This window comes from Asterias rubens, chromosome 2, assembly GCF_902459465.1.
Source record: "Asterias rubens chromosome 2, eAstRub1.3, whole genome shotgun sequence".
NCBI classification, from domain to species: Eukaryota; Metazoa; Echinodermata; class Asteroidea; order Forcipulatida; family Asteriidae; genus Asterias; species Asterias rubens.
In genome coordinates, this window is record NC_047063.1 from 4656140 (window position 1) to 4682522 (window position 26383).

General features: G+C 38.8%; 1 protein-coding gene across 3 annotated transcripts in view; it reads right to left on the reverse strand.

Moving 5' to 3' along the window:
* The window catches only part of LOC117306791 (metabotropic glutamate receptor 4-like), a 50231-nt gene that overhangs the window by 19811 nt on the left and 4037 nt on the right, over nucleotides 1–26383 (reverse strand). The window lies entirely within an intron of this gene.

Genomic DNA, 26383 nt, shown 5'->3' on the forward strand with positions numbered 1-26383 from the left:
CCAATACTTTCAGTGGCGTTGATTGTTGTTATTCACTGACTTATAAATCTTTATGTTGTTTCTTCCCGTTAAATCGACGGCCTCGTTTTGTTTGCAATGTAGTTTGTTTATAGCAATATCTACGACAAGGGGACGTCCTCGCTTTTGAAATATCTCGAAACCTATTTGTAAGTCCTCGGTTTTAATGGGTAGCCCCCCCACACGCATACGCACCGTTCTTTTGATGCACACCATATTCGAACGCTACAGTTTTTTAAGGCAGTAAAACAACACTAATTAGTCGTACGAGACATGATTTTGACTAACTTACATCAAAATCATGTCTCGTACGACTAATTAGTGTTGTTTTGACTAATACATTTGTACAGTGTAATTGTTGTTTTATTAATCCCCTTTCTGAAGAAATCCTCTGTGGGTACCACTATAACAAAGACAACGTTATGGGTAGCATTGTTCCATTGTTAAAAGTACCTGTAAGCTAGACTGGGCCCCTGTCTTTATCCGCAAGGATAAAGACAGGTACCAGCTATCCAGATCCAGTGATTCTATTGGGTATAATGATACCATTGGATAAATGCAGTGACTGAAATCTACCGTAGCTGGGTTTGTTTTGATTGGTCTGAGGTCACCTCGGTTGGCCAATCAAAACACAGATATGGAAAGCTTACTATCGGTCGTCCACACCACACGCCGGTTTTTGGCCGGTCTCTGGCGTTATTCACGAGCCTCGAAGAATGACGTCAGACGTTCAGGCTACCTGTAAGCGTGAACATCCTATGTGAGAGTTTGAGGTGCTACAGCTAGGTGGCGGCAGACTTACCAGACAAATTTCCATTGTTTACGTAGTTCTGAGCATGCGCACATTACCGAGAACAATGGATTTTACCTGGTAGGTCTGCTGTCACCAAGCGTTCTGAACGTCTCCCATTGTCCCTGTTTGATCTTGAGTTGTTTGGCAACAGCTCCCATTGGTTTGGTTGTGTGCCCACTTTCCAACTGTAGTCCCTTGCCAATTATTGTCTTATTTTGTTATGGGTTACCGGTTTGATTTGGTATACCTTACCATCTTTATACTTAGGACAGTTACAGCCGAAAATATTTCAGACGTTTTTTTCCTCACGATCTCTTTGACGATTCTAATTCATGTTCGAAACATTGTCAGCAAAAAAAGACATATTATGTTCCAATGAAGTATTTTAGGGAATAGTGTTCGTTTTTAAGATTAAAAAGTAAAATGCTGAGACTCGCATCTCTTCAGATATCCCCATTCTAACTCTGCACGAAACAAGTTCTACATATAGTGGTACCCTCAAACGTGAGTTCGTTCACTTCTATTTCATAATTAAGCAAATTATTGAAGTACTACAACCTCGAGATACCTTTTCTTCGCACAAGAAGAAAACTCTTTTTCGATTGACAGTTTCTTAAAAGCTCACAATTTCAGCCGTCGATTTTCCAGATAATGCGACAGATGCACCTTTTGCCGATTGTCAATCAAAAGATTTAGAAAAGGGTATAAAATTATACAAAATAAAAACTCAGCACATTTCCCCAAACACGTTTAAAATTCTGTGCCTGTCATCGTGTTCAGTCAAAAGTAACATGCAGTTAAACATCTGCGTGAATGTGTCACGATCGCTCTAGAACTTCCCCCGGGCACACAACGCGAAACCTCCCATCGACATCTTAAGAGTTATTGCTCGCAATGGTTGATAATTGATATTTTGGAATCCTTCGATTAGGGTGTATGGATTTGCCTCGAGCGGTTGGTAACAACTCCTGATTTTTCTCTGCAATGGAAATGTGCATTTCGTGTACACCGAAAGGGAAGTTCAAAGACACTGGACACTATTGGTTATACCACTCATAATAATTGTTAGCATAAAAACTTATACTTGGTACAAAACATTGTGAGAAATCGCCCTCTCTGAAGTAACGTATTTTTTAGAAAAATTGTAATTTTTCACCCAACTATCAAAAGTCTTCACGCCTTAACCCTTTAGTTAGACATCTGAAAACACCGGGTGTTTTTCTATTATTACACTTTACAACTTCTATTACCAATTGAGTAAACACTTTCACAGACTTATATACTTATATGTTGAGATACACTAAGTGAGAATACCGCTCTTGACAGTTACCAAAGGTGTACAGTGCCTTTAAACAGTTGGGCGACATATTTTATAATGGGAAAGCTACTATGTGTTATTCGTTTACATCAAAAAAGAAGTTATATGCATACTTCTACGTGAGCGATACATTGTTAACGGCAATGCCACTTTAAATTATTCGTATATTTGTTTATTATTTATCTATAGTTTTCATAATTTGACACGTATGAATCAATCTAAAAAAGAAAAGAAAAAGTGCCCTAACCTGTAACAGCTACACTCCTGCAAATGAAGGCGGGCCTCAAAATGACACTGTAGTCTGTTTGAAGGGTGTTCAAAGTTACTGTTTTCTTACAAATTAAAAGTTATGTTTAATCTAATGTACACTCAATGTCCTTATCGAATGAATATATTTAAAATGAATTTCAGGAAAGATCACTTGTCATTTTTGGTGTGTTTTTTCTTCAGGGGACTTTAACTGAAATGTATAGATGCTGTGAAGAAGCGGTGGTCATGAGGAAAAGCTGGGTGGAGATAGTGCTCTCCTCTCATCTGCAAACCATGCATTACTACTGTACACACCGTGGTAAGTTTGACATATTATCTCATAAAAACCATGGCATTTGATGGTTGGATTGGGAACAACTTACATTGATTTGTCTTGTTTTTTTTCCTTCCAACGACTGATCCTATAAAGCAACCGTCTTCAAAATAGTGCAGAGACTGAAGGTCATTGTATGTGTACAAATAAAACAACGAAAAATACAAAACAAACAAAAGTGGAATACTTGTTAAAGCAAATGTGTCATAGTTTAAAATAAATAGAGTTGTAAAAAAACTCTATAACTGAGAGTTATTATGAATGGGTTTTAAATGGTGCAGACAGTAGCTGATTGGTAGCACCAGGACATAAGAAAAAAACAAAGACATTATAGACGAATTGCAAATGTGTCATAAATAAAAAAGAATCATTTTCTTTTGCATATTACTGTCACAAAAACAATCTCCCTACTGCCATTAGGAATCTGTTACTCTATCTGCATTTTGTAAAGTTCTATAAAGACGCTATATGCTCTTGGTGGAATAGGGCCTTATAAATTGTAATTGTTATTTTATGTTATGTCATCTCAAACGGACAAAGACATATATAATAGTGACAGACAGCAGCTGTGTAATATTTTCAGGAGGCATATAGTAAGAGCCGTCTCGGAGCCGATGATTTGAAAACCTGGAAGAATAGGTCGTTTACCATCCATGTAGATTTGAAAGGCTCATTTGTGTTTATCTAGGTTAGGTTATAAACTCCCGAAAGGTTCACAGCCCATATTGAAATTGTTCTTAATGTAAGTGCAATTCATTTGACCGGGACCAATCTTCTTGTTCCCAGGCTCGAACCTCCTTCTTGAGCGAGAAAGACAGCTTGACCACTCTGCGTCTCGGCATTGTCTATTCAAATAATCCGTTTAAATCTTCACTCTCTAGCCCCCATTTGTCACCCTTTTGTTCGTGGATGTAACTACAAATTGGAAATTGATGGATCTTATATAGAAAGCTCTTTTGTGGAATCAAGACTCGATGATGTCTCCCAGGAATTTTCTTTGGATTTCATGACATTTTGTATTGCAAGCCCTCGGGATTGGAATTAATAAGATGCACACTCGATGTTTACGCTGTCTTAATTATAGCGACCATCTCGTTAAAAATGCACGTGTTTTTACGTGAGACTATCGGCACCCCAGGGCTCAATGTCGTGGAGCGGCTGAGCAAAAAGACGAAAAACACACTAAAAAATGCTTAGTACGTCTGCTTAGCTTAATCAGAACATGTCGGGAACCCGTGACGCACAGTGTACACTATATCTACCTTCTTCTTGCCTGGTAACCTGTTTTTCAACTTATAAGCAACTTTGCTTTTCTCTGCAGTAAAAACTGGCCCCAGTTTGACTGTAAAGAGACAGAAACAGCGGAATTGCAAAAAGGTTAAATCTTTCAAGAGTTAGTGTTATTGTTTTTGAAGCCAATCTAAATCACAGCCTAGGGCCACGGGTGATGAGATATTAGTTTTTGACGATGAGATGGTGAGCATGACGAGTTTAACTCTTGGGAATTCTTTGACAGAAAGTATCGCTCTGTGTCCGGAAAAGGCGCAGACATTAAGTCATACAAGAGCACTAAAAAGTCAAGAATTGTAAAACGAATGTTTTGGAAACAAACGCTCTCAGTTAGGAATGTTTTGTTTTCATTTTGAACTCGCGCTGTCTCAAAGATACTATACACTTAATATGTAAATCGTTGGGTTGTCATTACAATAGTCGAATCACAGCAGACGAAAGCCCGAAACAATTTAATATTGCCAAAGGTTAGAAAAGGCAATATAAACTTGTTTTGCACTAGTATTATTACTAATCGAGAAATTAGCTAAATATTGAATATAATATATGATTGTCCTTCCTACATCGAGTCAGTTTACGAAGTCCTTTAAAGGGAATGTAAACTTTTGTTAATTACTCAAAACAAGTATTAACTTAAAAACAGACTTGGTAACAAGCATTTAGAGAGCTGTTGATAGTATAAAACATTGTGGGAAACGACTCCCTCTGAAGTAACGTAGTTACCAAATTGTTCACAGGGTTGTTAGAACACTTGTCTTTGACAATTACCAAACGTGTACAGTGCCTTTAAAGGGAATTTAAACGTTTGGTAATGACTCTTAACAATACTGATTATAAAAACCTTTGACTGGATGGAAGCATACAACAGAACTTTCGATAGTATCAATCATTTTGAGGAAACATTTCACTTCGTAGAAATGTTGGGTGAAAAGTTTTGATGCCCCACACTTTTGAATGTTTGAGACCTTACTGTAGTAACGCTTCTTGGATTGTGTATTCCTGTTAAACATTATTCGTCCTGTGTGGACTTTCGCTCGGGATAATTCCACCGATACTTCGAAATTGCGACCAACTTTTGTAGTGAGATTTCCACTAGTTTAATTGCATACACTCATCTACATTTATACGATTAAAACAATCGAGCGGTTCCAAAACCAAAGGTACATTTTGCCTTTAACGGTGATCAGGCAAAACTGACTGCAGTTATGTATACGAATGCTATGGACACAAAATACAAAGTTGAAAGACGTCATAGGGACAGAAAAGAATACAGTTGTTAATCTCATTATAAATGCACACAAATACAGCTCTATCAATACTTACACAATTAATGAAGATTTATACGAATCAGATTTGCATGTGTTGTACAAATCTGCTTTGAAGCTGACAGCAAAACACACACAATATCCCATTAGGGTATAAGTCTATAAGCAAATTACATTATGATGTTCGGAAATCAATTCGGAGATGTATTTATACCACATCGTGTTAGTATAAGGCTGTGTGGGTTTGGATAGTATTCAAGGTGTTACGATTGACTAGCTTTATTGGATTGATTTGGTTGTGTAAAGTTGTCTTGTTGACACGCTAGTAGAAGTGTATGAATTAGATTAGGCGGGAAAGCTGTAAATTCAATATAACGCCCACACGCATCATTTGGTTCATAAGGCACCGTGTGTAGTTACATATGCCTCCATTAGGAGATAGACCTAGGGCCACGTTCACTTGATTTTTTATACCGAATAATGGCACTATATTAACTTGGGTGCAAATCCTCGACTTAGCACAAGTGTCTAATCTTACATCATTCTCGCCGGTACAAATCAGAAGCATAGATTTGTTGATTAGACACAATCATAAATGGTGAATGAACTTCCTGTTCATACATAGTGCAATGACATGTGTTATATATTAGTGTGCATTTGGAAGGCAGAAATCATCAAAATAATGAAGCCTTTATCAACCGCACGGCCTCAAAGACAGCCGCGATATATAGCATAGCCCGGTCCCATAGCATGATACCTAATTGTAGCCTGGCCCCTATAGCATGATACCTTATTGTAGCCGGGTACCAAATAAAACCTTTATAACTACACGTAGCCTGGCCCTATAACATTGTACCTTATTGTAGCCCGGCCCCGAGTAGCAGGATACACGATTGTAACACGACTCCAAATATAGCACGATACACAAGTGTAGCCTAGCCCAATAGCTAGATACCTTAATGTAGCCCCATCCCATAGCATGATACCTTATTGTAGCCCGGTCCCAAATATAGCCCAATGATACTGTCCCCAAATACAGGTCTAGCACTATTAAATGTACCGTAGGGCTACATTTAGGTCTACCTGCTTTTATGTCTTGGGCTTTGTTTAGGGAGCACATGCCCACTTCTACGTAATGGTCTTCTTCGTGCTGGACCCTCGTTGGTTTAATTGTCAGGCTTATGTGTTTTTAATGTTAGGCAACTCAAACAACCAGTCCTAAATAGGATGGTCTTATCTTTCAACTGATGAGTTGTAGTTGAGAATATTTCTCGGGACAATCCACTGGTATGCATGCCATCATCAAATCAAGCTTTGATAATCATACAACTATATTGTGAGTTCTTGTAATGATCTAGGAATCGAAAGTTTGTGAACCGTGGTGATAGATTTCCTTATAACTCCTTCTGGTAAATCATCTGCTAATCTCGTCGGGAGGGAAATGAGAGTGTTGACCCTAGAAACATCGCGTTTGTTCGCTTCAAGCGATCGATCACATCGTCTGATGGTGAGAAACTGTCACACTTTATTAAACCTTGATTACAAAACTGTACGCAAAACAGCAACAGTAATGCAATGATCTGTTTAACCAAGTGAAAACAGTGACCGTCGCACCAAATCTGGAATCACAACCCATAGAATACAAAATAAAATTTCATTCATGGTTCCTCATTTTCATATATACAAACACAAATTACCACAACCAGTTGTCACTTTTCTGTATTTTTCTTTTTATCTCTGATGTATGTTCATATTATTTGATGGATGGCCCCAAATGACCAGCTGTGCTGGATCACTCGAACGTGTAAAATGGTTTTGAAACCTTTTGTCGTTTTACTCAGTGTGTATGAAGATTTTTTTTTGTGAAGCTGTTTTACTAATTAAAATGTTTTTAATGTTATGCATTGGACCCTTTTGTTTCAGAAAAAAAAAAAAAAATCACAGATTTACAAATAACTTACAGGGTTTACAGAAGGCAATGGTGAAAGACTTCTCTTGAAATATTATTCCATGAAATGCTTTACTTTTTGAGAAAACAGCAAAACAATATAAATTCTCGTTAACGAGAATTACGGATTTATTTTAAACACATGTCATGACACGGCGAAACGCGCGGAAACAAGGGTGGGGTTTTCCGTTGTTTTCTCTCAACTCCGATGACTGATTGAGCCTAAATTTTCACAGGTTTGTTATTTGATATAGAAGTTGTGGTACACAAAGTGTGGGCCTTGGACAACACTGTTTACCGAAAGGGTCCAATGGCTTTAACAAACCGTTTTAATAAAACTAAAATATTTGATTGGAGTGTGCTATTGATTTCACTGAAACAGGGTGCAGAGCCAGGCTTTAAGTTACACGCAGGCCATGGAGGTCATAGCCCCCGTTGCCCCCTTGGCCCAATTTCATAGAGTTGCTAAGCACAAAAATTTGCTAAGCATGACATTTTTGCCTTCATAAACACAGGTTTTCCAACGCAATTTCCATGTGGTTTCAGGATAAGCCAACAACAGCTGAATACCAGTAAAAGGCAATATCCTTCAAAGGGAAATTTGGTTGGTAATCCTGTTTTTATCAAGGAAGAAATTTTATGCTAAGCAAATTTTAGTGCTTAGCAGCTCTATGAAATTGGGCCCTGGTCTTGCCCCTTCAAATGTTTCTCATTGACTTTAAGGTTTTGCAATTGAAGTGCCCTTTGCAAAAGGAAAATGGCCTTGCCCTTTCAAAGATGAAAAATCAAGGCCTGCAGAGAGCTGTAAAACATCTTCAGATTTGAACTCGTCATTAGATTGTTTTCGGAAGTAAAAACATTGCACAAAACTAAGAAGGAAAAATCCCACACGTGTTTTGACGAGCGAAAGCAATTTTACAGAAAACCAACACAAATTTAATTGGTTAACGGTTAATGCAAACTACACAAAAAAAAACTCACACTTTTTGTATTCACTGAAATGTGCGCAGAACTGCAAAACATCATACAATTATAACCACACTAAACCATAGATTTGGAAGCAGGAAAATTACGCAACATGAACAAAACAAAACGCACACGTGTTTTGACGAACGAACGCAATTTTACAGTGAATTAACAACAATTTAATTTATTAGAGGTAAATGCAAACTAGCTAATTACGTTAGAGGCGCTGGGTACTTCACTGGCAGACTAAACCAACGAATGGACTGCATTGACCCGCGATTTATGAGAGTGTTATTCAAACCAACCAGTCTCGATAGAAATAGTGCCGTAGAGACCTTCTTCAGATTTGCTGTGCATATTTTCACTTCATAAAACAATCACAGGGCCAAACGGATTGAATGTCACGCTTATGTTGACATTGTTATTCGCTAAATCAATAAGGTAAATGATAAACGACCGTTTTGTTTTACCTTGGAGAAATAAAAATCGCCGATTGCAAATAGCTGCTTCAGTTTAAGGGAGGTTGTACGATATTAGGCTGACGTGCAAATCATCTTATTTTCAGTGGTGACATAAAGGATAAACGAAACCAGAAGAAGAAAGTGTGCTTTTGTTTCGTGTATGACCCGAATGAGCAAACCTTGTTACGTTTTTCTGTCATTTTAGTACAATCAGAAACTGAGATGGAATGGTGAAAATCTCTTCATTTTGGGAGTTCGGGTACTTAAACAATAAAATAAAAATAAAAATGTTCAAATTCCATTTTTATGATGTCATTTTATATTATTATTATTATTAGTTTTTTTACAAAGCGTAACAGCTGTTGAAACTTGCTTCTTATTTACAAAACGCGTACGAAAACACTAGTCCCTGCGTAGCTGTATTACCAATTTGCACCGACAAACATCAATTTCAACAATTTGGCACACACGGAATACGTCAAATCAATACAACATAGCCCGCCATGTTTGCTCTTGTCCCTTTGTAAATATAATCATCCGCCCGTCGCTTTCAACAAATATTCATTTGCATGTATAACACATTTTCGAAAGTATACTGTAAAAGTTAATCTCTCGTTTTATGCGATATCCCCCGATCCCTTTTCTAGACAACTTGGTGTAAATTAGCGTCTCTCGACCAAAGGGTTATCAGATTTAAACCCACACGGTTTATATAACAATATCACAAACAAAAATCTGTTTAAAGTAACCCCAAGTATTTAATATAATTATATTTCCCTCATTTATCAGCGTGGTAAGTAATAGATAAAATTGCCCGCGGAAATCACATCGCCTGGTGAAGTAATGTGTCGCAATTATTTGTTCATGAAAGCGAGGGGGGCCGACACAGCCGAGCCGAGGTATGCGCTTGGTTGAGTTCCAGATATACTCGTGACTTAGATTGGTCTGGAGTATGTTATTGAGGGATGCCGCCATCTTAAAACATGCAGTAGTTCTTTCTAGCTGGGATCGCCTGGAGGAATTTAAACCAATTAAGTACGCACCCCTAAAGGGGCATGCACGAAGGATGGAGTGGACGACAAAACATTAAAAAACTGATTTAATCGCCTCAGTATAATACGTGGTGTCTCCCAAGAGCTGATTTTGTAAAACCACATACAGACAGAAAATTGGTCTACTTGGATGTAAATACATTTGGAATGTTATACTGTTATAACAATGAACTTGAATCCAGCTCAGTTTGCTATAAAGGTGTCTATGATGGCAGACACTCGGCGCCACGTCGCGTCAAAACCCAAATATCCCAAGCGAGAAGATGTAATAATACAATGAAAACACGATGATACCAAATACAACAATCTAGTTTGGCGTGTACTATTCATCCTCTGGTGTGTCGTTAGTTGTATGTGCCTTAAGGAACCCAATCGCCTTAGCCAATCGTTTCCTCGTTTTTGGTTTTCAACTCAATTTAATTAAATTCAATTCAATTCCATTCATCTTGACGTTTGTTCCGTTATACTCTTTGTGGGAAATGTTTTAATTATGAGAATATCGGAACATAGAAAGGTAACAACATCAAAAATGCATTATAAGTAAACAAGATTCAAATACGGATCAAACTGAAAACCACTTTCCGACCCAGATAGGAGTCAAGTTCCACAGGGTCCTGAAATCCGGGTCAGCTCTGACCTAGAAAGGAGTGAAGTTCCACTGGTTCCTGGAATACGGGTCAGTTCTAACCCAGAAAGGAGTCAAGTTACACTGGTCATGGAATCCGGTTCAGTTCTGACCCAGAAAGGAGTCAAGTTCCACAGGGTCCTGAAATCCGGGTCAGCTCTGACCTAGAAAGGAGTGAAGTTCCACTGGTTCCTGGAATACGGGTCAGTTCTAACCCAGAAAGGAGTCAAGTTACACTGGTCATGGAATCCGGTTCAGTTCTGACCCAGAAAGGAGTCAAGTTCCACTGGGTCCCGGAATCCGGGCCAGTTCTGACCCCGATAGGTGTCAAGTTCCACTGGGTCCTGGAATCCGGGTCAGTTCTGACCCAGAAAGGAGTCAAGTTCCACTGGGTCCTGAAATCCGGGTCAGTTCTGACCTAGACAGGGGTCAAGTTCCACTGGGTTCTGGAATCCGGGCCAGTTCTGACCTAGAGAAGAGTCAAGTTCCACTGGGTCCTGGAATCCGGGTCAGTTCTGACCCAGCAAGGCCACTGGGTCCTATAATTCGGGTCAGTGAAGAGTGCCCATCCATTTTGTCCCCTTTTCACACCACAGGGAAACCGTAAAATATCCAATGATTCAAGATCTTAGAAGGCGAAGGTGATAAAAACACAAGTTTAATCTGAAACTATTTTCACAGAGGGTTTATCCAGTGGAAAATATTGATAACTGACCGCAAACGCAGGGAATAACAAGTTTAACCAATAACGGAATTGTATTGATTTAACCATGCACAACAATCACGAGATACTTTTAATATTGGAGGGTTTTTAATCCTAAGCTAATTGAACCTATTGCCACATAGAACACCGTGGCTCTCTAGGACTTCTCTATGTTTCATCACGAAGTGCCGAATGCGTTAGTCAGAAACAGATGGTGACGTGCACTTGTAAAACGTATACATATGAAATACACTTTAAAAACATATTTGTTCTCAAGTTTCATCACAACATTTAGCTTTTCATAACGTGGACTCCTTTCCTTTTTGTTTTATGTAAATCATGATTTATGTAGAACTTTATTTCGATTCACGAGATAACCCTCCTTATTTCGCGTTAATTGTCGTCTTTAATCAAACATTGACTCCTTCATTTGAGCCCACTTGCAGTAATGTTTTTGGAAATCAGTTCAGAGAAGAAAAGACGTCGGTGCGTATGTGTTGAACTCACTCCGCTGTATTTTATATAGAGCAGTTTATTAAACGAGAATTCCCCTCGTTACACTGAAGCTGAAGTAGTAGTCCCGGCCGATTTTCTACCTCTCGCCTAGGTAGTGTAAAATCCTTACGGGTCTTTTCAGAATTGAGAAGTCTCCCGATTTCCGAAAATCTACTCCGCAGTTGTACAATATCACGCAAGACAAGTTCTCAAAAGAACATATTATTGGCAAGTAGATACACACAACATTGTGTATGTACCGCAAACCAAATGTATAGTGATGATTACAGTCAAGGTATACGAACCAGTAACATACATCCACCGAAAACAATTCAAACTGCTTATATTGCGCCCTCTTGGTTATTCATGGCGTCGATGTAGTAGCAATCGAGAGACACAGGCCCAGTAATGTCTCGTGCAAAGTCTAATTGCAGGAAACATGAAACCATTCGTTCAGAAACGTCACGGGGCTGTTTTATGATAATTTGTATATGGGTTGCGGATTGTTGTAAAGAGGAAACTAAGACAACTAATTTACGGGGCCTACAGACCATGGTACAGCACCTTCCTTATCTCCAGGATCTAATAGGAGACTTTGAGGCGCTAGGTGGCGGCAGACTTACCAGGTAAATTTTCATTATTTGCGTAGTTCTGAGCATGCGCACATTATCGAGAACAATGGATTTTACCTGGTTAGTCTGCTGCCACCAAGCTTCCTGAAAGTCTCCCATTCTATGGTTTAATAGTTCTAGTGCGCTGTTATGCACTTGGAACAGTTTCAAACAGTGTCAAACGGGCTGAAACTAATGTTCAATTCATAACCGGTTTAACACCAATATCTCACAGTAAATTTCATTATTTTCTGGCTTTTTCAATATATTTCTTTCTCCCCCTTAAAGCGCATAGGGACCTAACGGTGATGTGCACTATCTGATGTCTATTGTTAAATTTGAAAGACGAAGAACGATGGCGCTAAACGGACCACAGTGTTATGACGGCATACAGTTTCGCCAACCTCTAATTTGTGGAAGTAAAATGCACCTTGGACTATCTTTAATATCCATCCACCATATGCAACACAGTCTTGCAGAAGAAATATTCACTCTCGCAAGTTTAATCATCAAATCCCTAATTCGACTGGAAATGTTTGCGAGTTCATCTATACATCATCAGTGCTTACACATCAGGGCCCGTCTTGCCCTGCACCCGGTAGTAAAGAGCCCGGGAGCGAGAGGCGGTCTCGTGTGTCGTTGCTCTCATTTCACGGGCCTAATTTTCATCATCTCGTTCACTTGATTTGCTTCAGGCCTGCATATTACCCCAAGTCGAGAGTTTGGGTTGCAAACATAGCCCCGTGCTTGGCTATTGCTATTTTCTTCACTCTCAGTGCTCTTCCCTTGTTGCCAACTGATGCACTCTTCACGTGGTTTTTTTCACCAGGTCTCGGGTTTTTTCTAGCCTTGGTGCCGGATGGTATTGATTCCCACATCTTACTGAGATCTGAATTGTTTTTTTGCTGTTGTGGAGACTGACTTTTTGAATTTCAAAATATTATTTCCAGTTTTCATAACAATTTCAACAACAGTAATAGCCAATAAAAATAACTTATAATAAAACCTTTCTTTTATAACGAGTACTGGGGAGAGGTTGATAGTGGAACACATTGTGAGAAACAGCTCCCTCTGAAGTGACGTGGTTTTCGAGAAAGAAGTAATTTTCCACGAATTTGATTTCGAGACCTCAGATTTTAGAACATTAGAACTTGCGGTCTCGAAATCAAGCATATGAGAGCACACAACTTCGTGTGACCATGGTGCGACAAGGGTGTTTTCCCATTAATATCTCGCAACTTCGACGACCGATTGAGCTCATATTTTCACAGGTTTGTTATTTTATGCATATGTTGAGATACAGCAAGAGACTGGTCTTTAACAATTACTAATAGTGTGTCCATTATTTTACATATTGAGAGAATATTGGAACGACTTAATTTCCTTTCAATCCACACTCGATCAGAAATAGGGAGTCCCAGTTGTGTTATCGAGAGTTCCAGTTGTGTTAAACAGCGTGGTGCCTCCTCACTTCACTCACTTCATTGAGTACAAAAAATGAGTCATAAGTGATTTTCAGACGGCATCAAGAAGATTGATACAAAAGGCGAGTGTGTCCAGCTTGGATAATTACCCACACTATGTATCTGAGAAATACAAGCTCGTCGGCTTATTGGGATGTAAGAAAAAGATCTCGTTACAATCTTTGCCATTCATTCACGCTTGCATGTTTTTTCCTTGTAGCTCCATTGTACGAGATAATGTGTAACATATGTACATCATGCAAGGTCGGACTCGTTATTCTCATGGATATTGCAGATTTTTTTGGAAAATATGGTTCCAAGGTTGTGTGGAGATAAAAAATTACTTAGTGTTTTTGATGCTTTGTATTATGGTTAATGCAAACTTAAAGGCACTGGACACAATTGAATATTGCTCAAAATAATTGTAAGCTACTTGGTAACAAGAAGCAATGGAGAGCTGTTGGTGGTAAAGAACATTGTTATATCGGCTCTCTTTGAGGTAACGTAGTTTTTGAGTAAGAGGTTATTCTCACTCAAATTATTAAAAGGCTTCAGGAGGCCCGAAGCCTTTAGTGAGGCATCTGAAAGCACCCAATGGTCTGCAACAAGGGTTAATTCTTGTATTATTCTCTTGCCAATATTTTCACAGTTTTTATTTACGTTAATGCATAACGTTTTGATACACACGGGAAGGAACTGGTCTTTGACCATTACCTATAAGGTGTCCTGGGGTGGATTTCACAAAGAGTTAAGACTAGTCTTATCTCGAGTTAGGACGAGTTACTCGTCCTAACTTAGGACTAGCCACACGTTTTGTATATCTCCATAGGACTAGTCCTAACTCTAGTCCTAACTCTTTGTGAAATCGACCCCTGTGCCTTTAAGAGCATTGAGTCTGTATTATGACGGTGATTTTTGTATGGCCCTTCCGTAGTACCCTGTTTACTGTAAATCAATGTGTTATCGATACGTCCCGCGTTCATCTTCTTTTTGGTTGACGTAAAAAAATAAAAAATAAAGTAGTCTCCTCTAACAAACGTCAGTCCCAAGAGAGGGAATTTTGTAATAGCGCACAGACACTTTTAGGAGCCAATACAATACAAAGAAATAAAATAATGATTACCCTAGCATTGTGCATTTCAATTATTTACAAGCCATTCGGACTGAGATTGCCACAATATTTTACTTTTCCCCCCGACGCTTTGACGCTTCAGAATTAGGAAATATAACACATGAGGCGTCCTGGAAAGTGTGAACCCGGAATTACTGTGGATGCCAGACTGGAATTGAAGGTGGTTTCTCTTACATTGTTTTGGTGTCTTCATATTTCCAATTAGAACCCTGGAGTAGAGTCCTCTTCTATCGAGAAGTGGGGGATTGTTTTGGGGACTATCTGATGAGAGCACAGAGCTGTATTTACTAACCAAGCACACTATCATTGTGAGGGGTTTGTTATGTGTTATGGTGTGTGTTTTTTCGGGGAGCGCGGGGAGAGGAAGACAGGGGTCTTGCCCCGTCTTGTGCCCCGTAGGTATTCGAGATTGATCGGGTGTATTACGCTGCTGTATTAATAAGGATGCTGCCATTATAAATATTTACCTGAATTGTTTTTTCTCGGATAAGTAAACAACTATATCCGCTCCGAGGCGATGAAATACCGTGCCTGTTATTTGTTTTGAGGGGGGATCGTTGGGATTTCTTTGCCGCGTGTTTGGATTGTTTGAAGTATTGTGTTATTGTAATCCTTTGATATCATCCACAATCTTTAAAAAAACATATTATTCAATAACTCTTTTTACTTATTCAATAATTATGTTTATGAAAGTATTGATAAGCTAAGGAGATAGCTAAAAATCGTATTAGAGGTGATTGCCGTAAAGATAACTGACGCATTTCTAAACAAAAGAAAGCACCCTGTAAATGTCCTTATGATCATTTTGGTAACAAACCGTCTGTGCACAACCATAACTTGTATAGGATCAACAACATTATACGCGAACACAGATAGTGCAGTGTGCACAATATTGTCTTACATGATAATGGGTAGCTTCAAAGACTATGTGAACATTATGTCCACAATCATGCCTTACATAAAAAAATTAGGTAAGCATACGTGCACATTGTTTACTTGCATAGGGGTTACTTGGTAACTTCGTAGGTGAGCACATGTGCCAGATCTTGTATCGTCAAAGGAACACGTTGCCTTGGATCGGTCGAGTTGGTCTTTAAAAAGCGTTTGTAACCGTTTGTTATAAAATGCATAATGGTTTGAAAGATGTTTTAAAAGTAGAATACAATGATCCACACAAATTTGCCTCGACATTGCGTAGTGTCCCTTTTACTTTACGAACTAACACGGTCGGCCATTTATGAGAGTCAAAAAATTGACTCCCATAAATGGCCGACCGTGTTAGTCGACGAGGTAAAACCACGCAATTTCGAGTGATACTTGTGTGGATCATTATATTCTACTTTTAAAATATCTATCTAACCATATGCATTTTGTAACAAACGGTTTCAAACACTTTTTAAAGACCAACTCGTCCGGCCCAAGGCAACGTGTTCCTTTAAGGGGTTACTCGTTAACTTGGAAGAACGGTACGCACACGTGGCCGTGGAGTCACAATTAATACATGATCGTTTGACTTCTAGTTTCTTGAAAGAGTGCATAAGCTTGCGATAACTTCACCACCTATATTAACCTACCTTTCAACATTTCGTCGATCTAGTGGTCGATAGAACACAGAGTTACTTGCTTGTGATACCTTGTGCGCATTCCGTGTATGCCTATTGGTAATTGTCAAAGACTAGCCTTCACAGTTGGTGTATCTCAACATATGCATACAATAACAAACCTGTGAAAATTTGAGCTACATTGATCGAGATAATAATGAAAAAAAAAAAAACACCCTTGTCACTCTTGAAGTTATGTGCGTTTAGATGGTTGATTTCGAGACCTCAAGTTCTAAATCTGAGGTCTCGAAATCAAATTCGTGGAAAATTACGTCTTTCTCTAAAACTATGGCACTTCAGAGAGAGCCGTTTCCCATACTGTTTTATACCATCAACCTCTCCTCATTACTCGTCACCAAGTAAGGTTTTATGCCAATAATTATTTTGAGTAATTACCAATAGTGTCCACTGCCTTTATGTTTGATTTGTCATATCTTCCAGTTTCATATCAAGCAATTTTTTGTTGGAAACTGCACATCAGTGAAACCATCTAATCCATTAAGACAAACGAGTGGGACGGGGGAGTTCGGCAAAAAAGAGTATTCTTTTGTTGTTGTCGTTGTATATTCCCCCCCCCCCAAAAAAAAAAAAAAAAAAAAAAAAAAAAAAATACAAAAAATTACACTGGATATGTCTAAGTGTTAAACGGGCGTCTTGTTGTCATACGAGTATTAGACTGTCGCCATTGTCGCAAATCGATATACCCCACTTGAGATCTCAGACTTAAAAAACATTAAATAGTACTGATTGTCAAAGTCTGGATATTTTGATGGACTTGAAATAAAGCACGCAATGAATAGCACAGGCGACATCAGCACTGGTTTGACTTTTGTGTTTAGTTCAAAAACCCTCTTCGGTACTATATAGAAGCGGACAAAAATGCTGCTGTTTAAAGGAAAAAAAAGTACAACTGCGTTGATGAGTGTATTTTTCTCATTTTGGCGAAACCACATAAGTAGCAATTTTGGCAATGGGTCTAGCCACTAGTGTGTTTATTCGTAATGAATCAAGATAATGTATAAGTTAGCGTCGCATTTAGTATGTGTAGTACTCTCTGTGCCAATTTACACTGGTGGTGTAAGAATGCACAAACAATCTCTTTGAATCAAGATAATGTACAGTATTATCATCGCAATGATTACGTTTAGTATACTCTCTATACGTATATATTTCATTTATAGTACCGGTGGTGTTAGAATACATAGACAATGAATCAAGATAAAGTACAGCATTAGCTTCGCAATTATGTGTTTAGTATACTCTTTATAAGTTTATTTCATGTATAGTATCGGTGGTGTTAGAATACACAGAAAATCTCTATGAATCAAGATAAGGTACAGCATTAGCATCGCAATGATATGTTTAGTATACTCTCTATACGTTAATTTCATGTTTAGTACTGGTGTGGTTAGAATACACAAACAATCCACTATTACAGTTTTATTTTGTCTGCCCGGATAGAGCACGTAATTAATTATGGAAAAAAGAAGAACTGTATAGGCCTTTTTATAGGCCTATATGTATAGGAAATCAATACCACAGCCAACAGGAACAATGCACGCATCAACACGTGCATCTAACGGAAACACGCCTGTAAACAATACACAGTATTTTTTAATAACAGACTTCTTATCTAGTCGAATGCAGGCTGTCATATTTATCTTTTTTTTGGTTCGCTGCCATAAACGTCAATAATTTCCAGAACTGTGACCTAATTACGTGGCTTTGTTTTCCTGCAGCGGATAGCTACCGATGATGACGGTCAATACGGAAGCGTGCACTCCAACACGTATTACTTAGAGGTTTTCATTTATTCATATACTTTGACTACTTAACGATTGCTCTTATTTAAAGCGCCCTCTATTGAGTGACGTCAGTGGAAGACAATGCATGCTAATTACTAGGCAGGTATTGGTTTTACAGAACCAGTGATACATTGGATACAACATTGGATACAACAAACGTACTACACAGTACATTTAAGTCTACAAAAAGTAGCTTTTTCCCTCGCACTGCATCTCTTTGGAACTCCTTGCCATGGTGCATGTTTCCTTCATCCTATGATCTGCAGTCTTTGAAGAGGCATATCAATTCCTACCTTCAGCTCCACTGAGTTTCAGCATGTCTATGTTTTCTTCCTTGTAGCCCTTTACCTAGAGTGGCTTTAAGCCTTGTTTTGGGTTGGGCGTATTGCATAAAAACAAAAAAATACATCGAGGGCCTATATCATGATGTTTCATACGTATGTCAAATTTGACTGCAATATGACGGCGAGATTAGCGGTACATACATCCAGCGTGACCGTCAGGATCTCGACGAAGGCTCAAGGCTGGAAGTGTGACGTCAGATGTTCAGGCTAAGACAATGCTTGCTAATTACTCACCATATCTGCTCTAATACGCATACTAAGAGGTTTTAATTTATTCATATACTTTTTGGCGATTGCTCTTACTTAAAGCGCCCCGTGACGTCAGTGATAACACACTGTTTGCTAATTACTCACTATCTTTGCACATGGAAATATCTTTGGACACCAAGCAGCTTAGTCATAAAGCCAAATTGATTCACATTCATTTCTAGCATGCCCCTAAATAATGCTATAAGTTTTGCCAGTCAATAAAAGTGAATTCCACATGACAGGGCCCGCATTGGAGAAGGCTCGGTCTACAGCGTGAGTGTTTTCATGTTACCCAAAGAGGTTGTGTGATGAAGAACGTAGGTTAGTTGTTGAAGCCTGTCACTGTTGTTTACCGGATATTTCAGCGTTTGAAGAAATCATAAACTCGTCGAGTAACTAAAGTTTCAAGAAGCTATAAAGCGCTCTAAGCTCTTATTGAAAACTACTCACATTTTACTTCATTTACGAGGAAGTTCCTGTAAGAAATATCATATAACTTCTCATATTTTTATTAAACTTCTCATATTTTTTAAACAACAGTATAATCCCGCTTGTTGGGGAAAACCCTGGGATTCTGTACTTTGTTATCAAGGTGACATGGTTTTAACTTGTGTTATATCAGCCGTGTATAATATGCCTTGGCACTTTACTCTGTTTACACCACTGCGTGCAACCTCGATCCCTAACTTTCCTTAAAGAAAAAGAGTCAGTCCCTTCCCGCTAAGACACACGACCCGGCTAAGATAAGTCCAGAGCCGGATCTCCGGATTAACCTTATCTACAACGGAAGGATGGCTCTATCTCCCATGAGTGTTTCATTACAATCCCATTGCACTTGAACTTCGTTCTGTTCACATTCAAGCATTTTCGTTTGGTGTACAACTTAAAGGAACACGTTGCATTGGATTGGTCGAGTTGGTCTACAAAAAGCGTTTGTAACCGTTTGTTATATGGGAGTCAAAAATTTGGCTTCCATAAATGGCCGACCGTGGTAGCCGACGAGGTAACAGGAAAACCGTGCAATTTCGAGGCATGTTTGTGTGGATCATTGTATTCTACTTTTAAAACATCTTTCAAGCCAATATATGCATTTTATAACAAACGGTTTCAAACGCTTTTTAAAGACCACTCGTCCGATCCAAGGCAACGTGCTCCTTTAAAGGCACTGGGGTGGACTTCACAAAGGTAGTCCTTACTTAGGACTAGTCCTAGGCAATGCTAAGAGATAGGACTAGTCCTAAGTTAGGACCAGTAACTCATCCTAACTTAGGACTAGTCCTATCTCTTAGCATTGCCTAGGACTAGTACTAGTTAGGACTACCTTTGTGAAATCCACCCTGGACAATTCAGGTGATTCAGAGAGCAGTATTTTCACTTGGTGTATCCCAACATATTGATAAAATAACAAACCTGTGAGAAAGGTTGACTCAATTAGTCATCGAAGTTGCAGGAGAACAGTGTAAGAAAAAACACCCATGTTGCACAAAATGTGCTTTCAGATGCCTGAAACGACTTCAGGCCTGGTGTCTTTTTACGTTACTTGAGAGGGAGCCGCCCCACAATGTATTAAAACATCAACAGCTCCCCATAAGTTAGCTTTCACGCTAACAATTATTTTGAGGAATTTACCAATAGTACCCAGTGCCTTTAAACACATCATTAAATAAGGCTAAAACATGTGGAGAACTTCAGTAAAAGCTGACAGGTCGACTTGACATCCACTAGTGTTCATTACCCGAAATAGGTTCTCGATAATCTATCTGGACAGCCTTCATGGTTTACCGTCACGAATGCTGAGAACTACCAATCTTTCTTTCTGTCTTTCTATAACAAAATTCTTATCCTTTCCTATCTTATCTTATTTATGTTTGCCATTTTCTAACCACGAAACTCCCAACAACCATCAATACAGCACCACATTTCAAACGCTTCCATCCTGTTTGCCATCTCCCCTATTCCTTCAGTCAGTTGCTATCTTTTCAGTAGTGTCGACTGCGAGCGTCAAATTTCTGATGTACCACTTTAAGGAATAGTTGACCTCAGAATACACAAACTCTGTCACTTCCATCTTTCAACTATCCACGGTGAAATCACTGATGTCATTCACCTTTCTCTCGATGAGTCAGTCCTAACCGTACAGTATCGGGGGGTATCGTCCACACATCCATTTCATTTTGAGGGTGTGCGGGTTAATGTCTTATACCCCGCCGACCTTTCCACACCTCTACCCCCGGCTTTACTCTCCTTGTCAGAGCCGATGGAGGTAGCAATTTTGAAATAGTAATTAATTGCACCAAAAATAAAAACCTACAGTCCATTCCTTGACACATCAATTGCCGTTTATTAAAGTAGCCCCCCTTTTTTCCTGGCCATAACATTTATAAGATCTCAGTTGATAAACACTTCTTAACCACACCGTCCAATCCTCCCCTACAATCATCTCTCGAGATATACAGCTCACAGAGCCACCCTATAAATCCCGAACCCCGGATATTAATTTTGTCTCTCGTCCGAGTTGGGCTCAAGTCTTCCGATGAGTAAACCGTTTATTTGCGATTGATTATGGCCACACGCCAGAAAGGAGTGTGCTCGACCTAGATTTTGCTGGGAAAAATGCACTACTCCGTGAACTTATTCTGAGGTCCCTCTTCCAGACACGATACGTCTTTAATAATTCTTGTGAGCTTAATAAAAAAGAGTGTCAATTTCTAAGAAATTGCACTGTATACTGTATCTCGATTGACAATAAATTTTACGAAGACTGCAGTGTCTTGATTTGAGAAAAGAGCCACATCTCAGAAATTGGTTCAGCTGTTATTTTGTTCAGTTATGTAAATGTTTTTGTTTTATTTGTTTTAAACTTTCGATACCAACTGTGTGGTGTTTGTGTGGTGCCTCGCCTAGAAAAGAAATGTGTGGTGTGGTGAGAATGGGACTTGATTTCGAGACCTCAAATTCTAAACTTGAGGTCTCGAAATCAAATTCATGGAAAATTACTTCTTTCTCGAAAACTACGTCACTTCAGAGGAAGCATTTCTCACAATGTTTTATACCATCAGCCTCTGCCCATTACTCGTAATCAAGAAAGGTTTTATGCTAATAATTATTTTGAGTAATTACCAATAGTGTCCACTGCCTTTAAGATACTTGAATGAGCATAAGGTATCTGGTACTTAGCACAGAGGGTATTGTATTGTAATGGGACTGGCCTAGCCAGTGATATTGGCACAAAGGTGTAAACCATGGTTGTACGCTGAAAGCCAAAAGCAGGATTTTACACCATCCGGAAACCCATTTTATTGCAAGAGTAACCTCGATTCTTAAACCAAAGAATTATCGGTTATATTGTGTTATTCGTGACACGTCGTAAAACACGACAAAATAACATATGGCACTTTCTATTGTTGTACAACAACAATCAAATGCCGTCAGTAGGCGGGAGCTATGGAAACAGCTGCCGCCGAAAATAGATGAGTAGTGTTCGATAAATAGCGTCAATATAATCAAAATCATTATATTTATTGCGAAAGGTGAACATATTTAATATACGAGTTAAACACCACCATTATTTCATAACGGCTCTTGTAATCACATAAGTTCGCTTACCGCTAAACATCTTATTGGAATTGGGCAAAATATCTAGTCACACACACAGAGTTCCGTCTGAACTGCATGCTCAGGGCCCAATTTCATAGAGCTGCTCAATTTCATAGAGCTGCTAAGCACAAAAATTTGCCTAGCATGAAATTTCTTCCTTGACAAAAAACAAGATTACCAACCAAATTTCCACGTGATTTTCATGATAAGCAAACAACAGCTGAATACCAGTAACAAGCGATATGCAACAAATGGAAATTTGGTTTGTAATCCTGTTTTCGTCAAGGAAGAAATTTCATGCTAAGCGAATTTTAGTGGTTAGCAGATCTATGAAATTGGGCCTGATGGCGAAGACGAAAGGGGAAACACACGTGCAAAATGTAAAGCGCTTTTTGTGAAAACTGAATGTTTTAACACAGCCGAAAGCGAAACTTTTATTTACCACTTAGTTTTTATTGCCAATAATTTTAAAAGTAATTAACAAACGTATACCTTCCTTATATCATAGTTTAAATTATAGGTTGAAAATACGATAGCGACACCTTTTTAAGTCTCAGATTCTTACGTTAATGGCCCCTAATCATGTATGTTTTAAAGGCAGTGGACACTATTGGTAAAAATTGCTCATAATAATTATTGGCATAAAACCTTAATAGGTTACGAGTAATGAGGAGAGGTTCATGGTATAAAACATTGTGAGAAACGGCTCCCTCTGAAGTAACGAATTTTTCGAGAAAGAAGTAATTTTCCACGAATTTGATTTCGAGACCTCAGATTTAGGTCTCGAAATCGAGCATCCAAAAGCACACAACTTCGTGTGGCAAGGGTGTTTTTTTCTTTCAATATTATCTCAAAACTTCGACGACCACTTGAGCTCAAATTTTCACAGGTTTGTTATTTTATACATATGTTGAGATACACAAAGTGAGAAGACTGGTCTTTGACAGTTACCAATAGTGTCCAGTGTCTTTAACCAAGCACATGCACTAAAATAAAAGGTTGGCTTCATCAGTAGCTGAAATTCCATCCTGAAATGTGTTTGTTATCAACACACAATACTCTAACCGGTGTCCCATTTTTTCTAACAGATTTATCTGCGCAACATTGTGCTTATAACAGCTTAATGAAAGGGCCATATTTCCTGATGTTATTTCGTTTATAGATGTTCTTTGAAGTCGCAATCAATTAGCTCTATGCGTGTTGGATTCAAATATGTAGGCGGCACGGTCAGTTTACGTTAAACATGAACCCATCAGAAAGTACATTTAACCTTTGCAAGACTTTACGGATGCAGATAAAGCTCTAAAGTCTAGGAATTGAAACTTTGCATGGTGGAAGTATAACTAAAAGAGGTTTGAGGTAACAACATGTGAATATCTCTTTTTGATTAGTGTTGGTTCGAACCGGTTCTTAACCACCGGTAACTCTACACACAAAGAGATATAACTCATGCCGTTTTTCAATACACATTCCAGCCAATAGAATGGTAGCTGCGGGTTGTTTCTTTCGAGAAACCTTTATATAATCCGTTTTATTGATTGATTTGTACTTTATTTATACTTGGTAAAATCAGCTCCGTATGAAAGCTGTCTTCTATTGGTGCCAAGTCGAACCACCAAACACATACAATTACAATACCCAAGGCTGCTGTACTTCTTATCTAAATAAGTTTGTATTGCCATTGACTTTCAGTTATTATACCAAATATATACAGACCCTTGTAAAGGTCTGGATATGTTCAATCTCAAAAGTCAAGACTTCAAATGGGAGTAGGCACTATAAATGGCACGTGCCATCTCCCATCCCTGTCCCCACCCCCCCCCCCCCCCCCCCCCCATACACACACACACCAACCCACCCTCTAGTTACGTCACTGGAGAAGAGGAAGAGAATGTTGGTTTAAACAATAGTCAAACTACATCATTAAAGGCAGTGAACCCTATTGGTAATTACTCAAAATAAGTATCAGCATAAAACCTTTCTAGGTAAGGAGTGACTTTCATTAATATCTGCTCGCAATTCGATAACCGATTGAGCTCAAAGTTTCACAGGTTTGTTATTTTATGCATATGTTGAGATACAGCAAAGGAGAAGACTGGTCTTTGACAATCACCAATGTGTCTTTAAAAACGGGGTAGAAGAATAAAGAAACATAAGCTATTCATGATGCCTCTCCCCACAATCTGCCAGACACTTTAATTGAGAAAAACATCCTCCATGTCTTTTGACAAAATGTGGCGCTCTCCAATGTATAAATTGATTGCCGGCTGCTGACCCAGTTTACAAATATTACATGCAAGTCACGTTTCTGCTAAATTACATCATGACTGGCCGATTGAAAAATAACTGAAACGGATGCTCGCTGCCGTTAATGTCATTTGGGAGTCTAAAAACCCAGTTTTGGAGCATAATCCCACTTGTGTGTTTCCCAACAGGTCCGCCTTTTTTTTATTTTAATTTTTTATTAACGAGGGAACGCACTCGTGAGGACGGGTTAAAAACAAGGTGGTTATACTAACAATTATGGATTTGAGAGAATAGAGGACAGACAAAGACAGTAAGAGAAATGATATATGACAAAGGTTGTTCTAGCAGACCTTACTGATGACACAGAAACAATCTTGACCCCCTCCCCCCGCCCACACACATTCTCAAAAATATGAAGATTTATTGTTTTCTATCCATTTGTCCCTGAACTAAACCCATTTCCCTTAATAATTTGGTTATAAACTTCAGACATACATTTCCATGTGGAGGCCTCCAGTCTTTCGAATTCCCGTTTGGAGTTGTTTTGATTTCCGTTTGTTGGTTCTCGGCCGCCGTAAAGAAACCGATTAGGAGCACACCCCCCCCCCCCCCCCCCGCCCACAATACACATTCTCTAACAAAATGTGGAGACTTCTATTGGCATTTCCCTTTGTCCCTGTACTTGACCACCTTTCCTTTACTTTATATCAGATAAACTTATTGCATAATATTCCTTGTGGAGGATCAGGCTTTATAACTCCGTATGGAGGCATATTGTTTGTTCCTTTTTGTTGGTTCTCGGTCTCCAGGGGGAAACCGAATGTGAGCACGTACTCGCCCCCTCCCCTTCCCCCACAACACATCTCAAACAAAATATGGAGACGTTTTGGCGTTTCCCTTTGTCTCTGATGTGATTAACCTATGTCATTTACTTGTTTTCCCATATGAACAAAAATTAATTTCCTTGTGGAGGACCCCTGGCTTTGTAACTCCCGTATGAAAACCTTTTGTTTTTCCCGTTTTGTTGTGTCTTCTAGGGTACCGAAATATGAGTCATACTTGACCATTCCCCTCCCACATACACTCTGAAAGAAAGTTCAGTGTTGCACGTTGCTCCATGGTTGCATGCACTCTGTGGACAATAATTTCGTTGTGCACTCAAAGGGACCACGTTGCCGTCGGATTTGTCGATTTGGGTATTTTAAAGGCGTTTGAAATTTTAATGAATATTGTTGGAAAGATTTTCCAAGGTATAGAATATATACATATAACTTTCCAAACATAACATGCTTCAACAATTCGTGTTTTTCTTTTACCTCGCCTGTAGAACCACATGCTGTGGCAGACCATTTTATAGATATTTCTCAAAAACTACGTTACTTTAAAGGGAGCCGAAGTACGTTTTTGTGCTAAGTATAACACATCTCACGATCTCACCAATCCTCTGCCTTTTATCTTAAGGATGGAACTGTAGCAGTTCTAGTATTTTGTCAATATGGTTAAATTCGATGCATCATGACACGCAGTGACGCACCTTCCGTTTGGTGTATCTTAAGCTTAGTTTGAATTTCAGGGGCAGCTCAATAGTTTTCCGGATACAATATTATTGCTTCGTCTTCAAGAACATATGAACGATCTCATTAGCTAAGTTCGGTTTGAAAGTTTAATTAGCAAACTGATTAACGAAAGCTAATCTATGTTGAAAACACAACAAAATTCACTCAGAAGTAATCCATGCCGGAAGTAATCCATGTCCATAATTACACATTCACATTACATTAGTTAAGGCCCTGTCACACCATGGCGTATCGCCTGAA